The 9,284-nt window shown below is 40.8% G+C and overlaps 1 protein-coding gene across 1 annotated transcript in view; it reads left to right on the forward strand.

The window, feature by feature from the left end:
* Positions 1–7,631: 7,631 nt before the first annotated feature.
* The window catches only part of LOC144960807 (CUGBP Elav-like family member 3-B), a 354,925-nt gene continuing 353,272 nt past the window's right edge, over positions 7,632–9,284 (forward strand). The window contains exon 1 of the mRNA XM_078894148.1: positions 7,632–7,963. The gene's annotated coding sequence lies outside the window, so the exon portion shown is untranslated. The remainder of the gene's footprint in view (positions 7,964–9,284) is intronic.

Below are 9,284 nucleotides of genomic sequence, written 5' to 3' on the forward strand. Positions count from 1 at the left end.
AAAACCAATATGACGTTCACTCTCTAATAACTTCTCCGCCGGTGACTTCCAATCAAGGGACGCTACTCTTCCGCTAATCTCATTCCCTATTACTATTTCTATAGTCTATTACTATAAATGTGCGGCTATGTGGTCTAGTGGTATGACACTCGCTTTCGGATTGGAAGGTCCTGTGTTCGAGCCTCGCTCGGCGCATAGCTGAGTCCTTGGAAAAAGCTCTTTACTCACATTCTCTCACCGACTCAGGTATAAAATGAGTACCAGGTCGTTAACAGCGTTGTTATGTCCGAAGGCGTCATGTCTGTCTCGTCCTACATGTTAAATGTTGTTGTTGGCCTGCCACCCCTTGCTTTGAGACTTCGAGTGGGTATTGCTGTATATCATAACTCTCAATTTTTCCTCCCAGCTAAGGACTCCGGTCGGGACCAGAACAAAACCAATAAATTTCATTCCAAGACAAAAACAGAAAGCAACACAGAATATGAAAACAGATAAGATAGGAGAAACAACAATACTAATTTTTTTTTAAAATCCCTTTATTCGTCCGACAGGGAAATTTTTCTCTAGGGTCTATTCCAAGGGAAGACTGGAATAACCCAGGCATCAGCCGCAGTGCAGCGCCGCCAGTTGAACTAGGGCGGGTGATCGAACTCGGAACCTTTCGGGTACGAAGCAAAGACCGTACGGCTGAGCCACGTTGCCCCCCCCCCCCCAGAATGACCTCCCCTGCCTCCAGAGTCAACTCTTGTCATCGTTACAAAAAGCCCTCCCTGGCAAACGTATGAGTATGTTTTGTTTTTGTTTGTTTTTAATGGCTTTACGGCGCTTGCAAGTCGTAAAGGTCATCCGAGTCAGGAAGACAATGGGATAGTCAAAAAATTATAGAAAGCACCCCCCCCCCTCACCCCCTCACCCCCCCCTTAACCCCCCCCCCCCTTTACCCCCCTTCACCCCCCCCCCCCCTTCACCCCCCCCCCTTCATCCCCCCCCCCCCCACCCCAAGTTAAAAAAGTAAGACGTAGAATCCAAAAGCATACCATCAGTGTACTTAGATTGAGATTACCTAAAAGTCTCTTCCAGACACCAGCATAGGATCCCACTAAGAGGAACAAACTCAAATTCAAATGTTTACAAACAACATATGTTCAAAATAACAATTAAAATGATCAGTACATTACAGAGTGATGATTTACAAGGAAAAAATATAATTCCCCCCCCCCCCCCTCCCAAAGTTATTATTTGACTGTTTCCCTCTAAGCCAAGAACTCCTGTCAGGATTAGGATTAGGATAAAAGCATATGTGTCAGTGAATGACATAATCAGTCGGAATGTAAAAATTTTGGATTTACATTTTTTTTTTTTTTGCATTATCTGAAAGAATATGCTTGCCAGAGTATTTTAATCTTTATTTGAAGTAAATCGGGTGATTTTTCATAAAGTTATGGTCAAATGTATGGGAAAGGTATCCAACAACTTTTCTCAAATTTCATACTTTTTCAACTTGACTAGCTGTAAAATATATTTTGAAGTGAAATTAAACGTTGATATTTCCCAAAGATTTACAAAAAGGGTTGATTTAATCATTTGTGACAAGAACTACCATGGATTTTTAAAAATGACCTTCTAACTACATTTGGCAATATCTCAGTTCAAAACTTTTCACCATCCGCCTGATGATCTCATTCACTGTAACATATAATCCCATTCCAAGGCAAAGTCAAGAACCAACTCAGAAAACAAATATAATGGGATAGAAGACACAGCATTTTTTTTAGTGCGGCTATGTAGTCTAGTGGTATGACACTCGCTTTCGGATCGGAAGGTCCTGAGTTCGAGCCCCACTCGGCGCATCGTTGAGTCCTTGGAAAAAGGCTCTTTAATCATATTCTCTCACCCTATTCAGGTGTAAAATGATTTCCTGGCCGTTAACAGCGTTGTCTCTGTCGGAAAAAAATGTATTCTCGCCTAGCAGGCGTCATGTCTCGTTCTACATGTTATATGTTGCTGCTGGTCAGGGACCCCTTGTAAAGCGCTTTGAGCACATTAAGTGGATATTGCTCTATTCCCTGGCTCCAGAGTCAATTGGTATCAACGTTACAAAAAACTATGAAGATCAATGTCAACGTTACTAGAACCCTGAAGATCAATGTCAACGTTACAAAATCCCCTGAAGATCAATGTCAACGTTACAAAAAACTATGAAGATCAATGTCAACGTTACTAGAACCCTGAAGATCAATGTCAACGTTACAAGAACCCTGAAGATCAATGTCAACGTTACAAGAACCCTGAAGATCAATGTCAACGTTACAAGAACCCTGAAGATCAATGTCAACGTTACAAGAACCCTGAAGATCAATGTCAACGTTACTATTGAATCCAATTATTTGTGACGTCAGATTATCAAGCGTTGAATTTCACTACAGTTAATAATTATTCTTACAAAAGAGGTATCTATTATTTAGATGATTTTTATTAAGTTTTTTATCTACTATCTGTTTAATTTGGGCGGCTATGTGGTCTTGTGGTATGACACTCGCTTTCGGATCGGACGGTCCTGAGGTCGAGCCTCGCTCAGCGCATGGCTGAGTCCTTGGAAAAGGGCTCTTTACTCACATTCTCTCACCGTACTCAGGTGTAAAATTATGAGTACCACCTGGCCGTTAACAGCGTTGTCACTCATGTCTGTCGGAAAAAATTGTAATATCGCCTAACAGGCGTCAGGTCTCGTCCTACTTGTTAAATGTTGCTGTTGGTCAGGGACCCTTTATAAAGCGCTTTGAGCACATTAAGTGGATATTGCGCTATATAAAAGTTAATGTCTTTGTTTGTTTTTTTTTTTGTATTGTTTTTTGTTTTGTTTTGTTGTTTTTTTGTTTTTTTTGTTTTGTTTTGTTTTTTGTAAAGATGGCAGCAGCCTCTTATGGTTTTCACACTACTATGTTATGACGATCGACCCAATCAGCAAAGTCCGGTCCGCATTCGTGCACCGTCGCGAACCCGCCGGGTAGCATCGTCACAACACACCTTTCGACTAGATGCTCTGCCGTCTCAGGTTCTTGCCCACAGCGTGTTCATATTGGACAGGTAGAAAGACCCCACCGATGTAGCGCACTTGCCGTTAGGCAGCTCCTCGACCGAAGCCGATTCGCAGCCACCCAGTGTCTCCTCTTACTGGTATCAAAGCCTGGCAACTTCTCTCCAAGCTTAGAGGAGTGTAGGTCCCCGCCCCCACGAGGGATTGAATTCGTCCAAACCGACTTCCATATTGGAATCAATTGTGACCCTCGGTCTCAAAACGGTATTATGTCGGAATGATTCAGACCCCAGAAAGTGAATTTAGAGATAGAATGATGAGAAATTGGACCTTAGAAGTTTTTACAATGCAAGAAATAGTCTTTATACTCCACCATAACGTACAGAAATTAAACCCAAGTTGGATATTTGTAGCTATGAATTCAATTTCCCTTTCCGAGTGGATCCCGACATAATACCGCTTCGATATGGAGGGTCACAATTTAGGAATAGAATAAAAGATTTCTGACACTCTGTCGTTTGGGATTCGCCCACTTACAAGCTTGTAATATAACGTTTGGGAACACGTCAGGAATTCCAAAAAAGCAAGAGCTTAACCCGCTTCTTACCACCCATAATGTAAATGTTGCTGTTCGAAGCTCGAAGAAATAAATAATATTGTGACCCCTCGTCTCAAAACGGTATTTTGTCGGGATGGACCAGATGCTAAAAAGTCAAATTATAGTTAAAATGGTCAAAAATATAAAACGTTGGTATTTAGCACAGTAAAATATGATATTCCTTCTCCTCTATAAAGCATATAAACTCAACGTAGGCTCAATATTTCTGGCTACAAATTCTATTTACAGCATCTTAAACATCCCGACTTAATATCGTTTTAAGACATGCGGTCACATATGAAGTCTATTTCCTGCCAACCAAAGTTTTTGTTTATTCATCGTAACGACGCCACTACAACCACATTCTCTCATTCATCTGTAGTGTTTCATTCATCCTGTTTTTTTTTTATAACGGGGAAACCCGAAACGTTCATTTGATCTGTTCTTCTAATAAAATTGAAGCTTACATTCAATTTCATATTATTTGTTACCACCCGTAGCAAAATTGTCACATTCGTTACGATGCAGCCAACATTTTTCTCATTCTAATTTTTTTTTTTTGTACATCATCATCATCATTGCCTTTTTCACCCTGGGTCAGGGTATAGGCCACAGACAAACAGTTTCCATCCTTCTATATCATCATCATTATCATCATCATCATCATCATTGCCTTTTTCACCCTGGGTCAGGGTATATGCCACAGACAGTTTCCATCCTTCTCTATCCTGAGCTAACTTTTTAATCTCATTCCAGGTCTTACCACTTATCTGTATATCAGCTTCTTTAATTCTTCTCCACGTTCCTCGTGGCCTTCCCCTTGATCTTCTGTCCTGAGGGTTCCAGTCCAATACTTTCTTTGTTATAGTTGAGTCATTCTTTCTAAGCGTGTGTCCAATCCACCTCCATCGTCTTCTTCCTATTTCCTCTCCCACTGGTTTCTGCTGTGTTCTTTTCCATACTTCTTCATTTCTTCACAAATATGTTTGCTATAGTTAAAGTATATTAACACTGTGTTGAAGAGATCGTTTAGCAGAAAGAAAATATGTATAGCAAGAACTAACAGATTTTGTGTTTGAGTGAAATAATTTATTTTTTTTTGTACATCATTATAATATTTGAACAAAAATGTTTGCTATAGTTAAAGTATATAAACACTGTGTTGAAGAGATCGTTTAGCAGTGCGGCTATGTGGTCTAGTGGTATGACACTCGCTTTCGGATCGGAAGGTCCTGGGTTCGAGCCTCGCGCTCGGCGCATAGTTGAGTCCTTGGAAAAGGCTCTTTACTCACTTTCTCTCACCGTACTCAGGTGTAAAATGAGTACCTGACCATTAACAGCGTTGTCTCTGTCCGAAAAATTGTATTATCGCCTAACAGGAAGCATGTCCCGTCCTACGTGTTAAATGTTGCTGTTGACCAGGGACCCCTTGTCAAGCGCTTTGAGCACATTTAGTGGATATTGCGCTATATAAAGATCAATTTAAAAAAAAAAATTATTAAAGAAATATGGATAGCAAGAACCAACAGCTTTAGTGTTTGGGTGAAAAAAATTTATTTTTGTGTAGGTTTGGTGTGAAGTTTTGGGGACAATCCGGAAAATGGTTGGTATGGAGAGAGTTAAGTATCGTTTATTAATCAATGAGGTTCTCGATAGCTCAGTTGGTAGAGCACTCGATTCACAATCAAAGGGGGTGTGTCTTTTTTACGAAACCCGCCGAAAGCCGCCGATAACCTTAGTCTCAGGTTCACTCCCGACTTGTGTACACTTCCCTGAGTCTCGGGTTCACTCCCCACAGTTGTCTACTTCCCATAACTTTGCTGGATGTTGTCGGGTTTCGCCGGGTTTCGTAAAAAAGCACTAGTTCTTTTTTACAAAACCCGCCGAAACTCAGTCCCAGGTTCACTCCCCAATGGTGTACACTTCCCTGAGTTCCAGGTTCACCCCTCACTGCTACCTACTTCCCATAACTTTGTCGGGATTCGTCGGGTTTCGTTGGGTGTCGTCGGGTTTCGGCGGGTTTCGGCGGGTTTTGGCAGGTTTCGTAAGAAAGACACACCGCTCGATTCACGATCAAAGGGAAGGGAAGAAAGAGATCAATCCGGGCTGTTATCGATTTTTTTTTATCTTCTGAGGGTTATTTTAATCGATCGTTATTTGAAGGACAAATTTTCTGGTCATAATTTTTTTAATGTGACCCTCCGTCTCAAAACGGTATCATGTCGGGATGATTCAGACCACAAAAAGTGAATTTAGAGAGAGATTGATGAGAAATTAGACCTTAGAAGTTTTTGCAATGCAAGAAATAGTCTTTATACTCCAGTATAACGTACAGAAATTAAACCCAAGTTGGATATTTGTGGCTATGAATTCAATTTCCCTTACCGAGTGGATCCCGACAAAATACCGCTTCAAACCGTATCAATACGGTAGGTCACAAATGTGACCCTCCGTCTCAAAACGGTATTATGTCGGGATGATTCAGACACCAAAAAGTGAATTTAGAGATAGAATGATGAGATATTGGACCTTAGAAGTTTTTGCAAAGCAAGAAATAGTTTTTATACTCCACCAGAACGTACAGAAATTAAACCCAAGGTGGATATTTGTGGCTATGAATTCAGTTTTCCTTACCGAGTGGATCCCGACATAATACCGATTTGATACGGTAGGTCACAAATGTGCTCTTTTTTTTTGTTTTGTTTTAATCTGAGGACAGCATTATTCATCCCCTAGGAGAAATGTGTCTCTAGTAGTTCAGCGCCGCAAATTGAGCTTGGACGAAGTGATTTGCTCAAGGCCTCACAGCGATTCGAACTCGGTGCCCTTCGAGTACGAAACAAAGACCGTAACGCTGAGCAACGCTGCACAAATTGTTTGTATGTGTGTGCGCTCGCGTGTGTGTGTGTGTGTGTGTGGGTGTGAGAGATATATTGATTGATAGAGTGTGTGTATGTGTGTGTGTGAATGAGTGAGAGAGAGGGCGATAGAGGAGTGAGTGTATGTGAGTGAGTGAGTGAATGATTGTGTGTTTGAGAGAGAGAGAGAGAGAGAGAGAGAGAGAGGGGGGGGACATTGACAGATAGAGTGTGAGTGTGAAGAAAAGATACAGAGTGAGAGTGTGTGAATGAGTGAGAGAGAGATGGAGATAGAGGAGTGAGTGTATGTGAGTGAGTGAATGATTGTGTGTTTGAGAGAGAGAGAGAGAGAGAGGGAGAGGGAGATAGAGAGAGAGAGAGAGAGGGAGATAGAGAAGTGAGTGTATGTGAGTGAGTGAGTGAGTGAGTGAGTGATTGTGTGTTTGAGAGAGAGAGAGAGAGAGAGAGAGAGAGGGAGATAGAGGAGTGAGTGTATGTGAGTGAGTGAGTGAGTGAGTGATTGTGTTTGAGAGAGAGAGAGAGAGAGAGAGAGAGAGAGAGAGAGAGAGAGAGAGAAGGAGATAGAGGAGTGAGTGTATGTGAGTGAGTGAGTGAATGATTGTGTGTTTGAGAGAGAGAGAGAGAGAGACAGACAGACAGACAGACAGAGAGAGGGGGGAGAGGAAGAGAGAGAGAGAGAGAGAGAGAGAGAGAGAGAGGGCGATAGAGGAGTGAGTGTATGTGAGTGAGTGATTGTGTGTTTGAGAGAGAGAGAGAGAGAGAGAGAGAGAGAGAGAGAGAGATACTATTAATTTACGTCTTTCTTTTTCCTTCATTTATCTCTCCTCTCCACCCATCCATCCATCCATCCAACCAGTTTCAGTTCCAGACCACAACATCATTTATTATCTCCCTTTTCCGCTCACACTCAATCACCAAAACCAAACCACAGACTCCCGTCATCTGCTCTCACGACCGCCACTCGCGCGCGCATGCAGTTCTGTCATCAAGGAAATTCCTCTCTCTCTCTCTCTCTCTCTCTCTCTCTCTCTCTCTCTCTCTCTCTCTCTCTCTCTCTCTCTTCCTCTCCTCTCTCTCTCTCTGTCTGTCTCTCTCTCTCTCTCGCTCTGAAGTGCCTGTAGTAGTTGTAGCACCAGTGACGATAACATATTAGAAATAGGCACGGAACAGAAGCCGAAAGGAACAGCGAGAGGGCTGCCAGTCTTGGGGGAAAAATAGACAGAAAAAGAACCAGAGAAGAAGAAAAGGAAAAAAAATCGTCTCCTACGCGAATAATTTCTGTGAATACATTTGTATAGCGTGGTGTATGTAAACAGCTGTTTGCTTGTTTTGGCGTCAATTCGGGTTAAAAGTTCCTTTTGGATTAATTTTTTGAACTAGTTGAGTGAATTCTGGATAATTATATTTTTAATTCCGACTGGAGTGTTTGTTTACATCGGTAAATAAAAGGTAAAAAAAAAAAGTGACAGGGTTTCACTTCGCTGACCCCTGTTGTTTATTTTTAGCGATCACGTGTTTTTGCAATTAATGTGTTACTAATGATAGACATGCATGCAAAATAGCGTGGGGAGTTTGGATCAAATTTTAATGGATTAATTCATCCAAAAAATACATTTATAATATGGTCACTCCTAGTTGTCATGTGTCTTAGGGGCAGACATTTTGACTTCAATATTCATTTATAGAAAAAAAAAAAAACTAGTGTAAGGTTGTTGAACGTTGGGTTGACAAGAGTTCAAATATTGTTAACGTCAAGCTATAGCAAGCGCGATTAATGATCGAATGGGTGAAATTAGTAATGTCAGGGGGATACTTTTTTAATTATATATATTTTTTTGTCTCCTGGTTTCGAACCCAGCGTTTCAATGAGACCTTTAATGACTAACATTCCACGGCTTGTACGGAGGGCTGTGTGTTCAAAACCATGAAAAGACAAAAAATACACATTTTAAAAAAAATGTCTTTGAATTCCCGGGTTTGAGCGGGAGTTTGTTTATTCTATTTTTTTTTTTTATTTTTTTTTTTTGTGTGTGTTTTTTTTCTGTTTTTTTTTTTTTTTGGACAAGATTCCTGTCATCTTTATCGATTGATAATAATTTGAAGGACGATTTCTCTGGCCACAATTTCTAAGATAAATTTGCTTGTTTTGTTTTGTTTTTTTTTTTTAAATACGGAGGACGGCAGTATGGAAGGAACGAAGTTGACGTCACTCAGCTTTTTGTTTTGTTTTTTTTTTTTTTTTTTTTTTTTTTTTTTTTTTTTTTAGAGTTCTCAGTAAATTATACCAATCTGGCTACAAACTTTTAAGGTTACACACACAATTTTGTGTGTTAGTATAATGTGTATGTTAAATTTGGCTGGCGGATGCTGTGAGTATTTTGTCTAAACGCACGCATAGCATCCATAGCGAGGGTGTTATTTATTTGAAACGTGGAATGTGGTTTCGTTCCATATGGCGGGTTTCTGACATAAATGTAGCGTCGAAAAGCTCACGGAATCTGTTCAATTTTGTAGCCAAATCAAACTTGAGTCTGTATATTCTATGTGTAGTTGTGTGGTCTAGTGGTATGGCACTCGCTTTCGGATCGGAAGGTCCTGGGTTCAAGCCTCGCTCGCTCGGCGTATAGTTGAGTCCTTGGGAAAGGCTCTTTACTCACATTCTCTCACTATACTCAGATGTAAAATGAGTACCTAGCCGTTAACTGCGTTGTCTATGTCCGGAAAAAAATGCAATATCGCCTAACAGGGCGTGATGCCTCGTTCTACATGT

The sequence above is a fragment of the Berghia stephanieae genome, chromosome 15, assembly GCF_034508935.2.
Source record: "Berghia stephanieae isolate SIO BIC M18660-M18661 chromosome 15, UCSD_Bste_1.3, whole genome shotgun sequence".
Classification (NCBI taxonomy): Eukaryota; Metazoa; Mollusca; class Gastropoda; order Nudibranchia; family Aeolidiidae; genus Berghia; species Berghia stephanieae.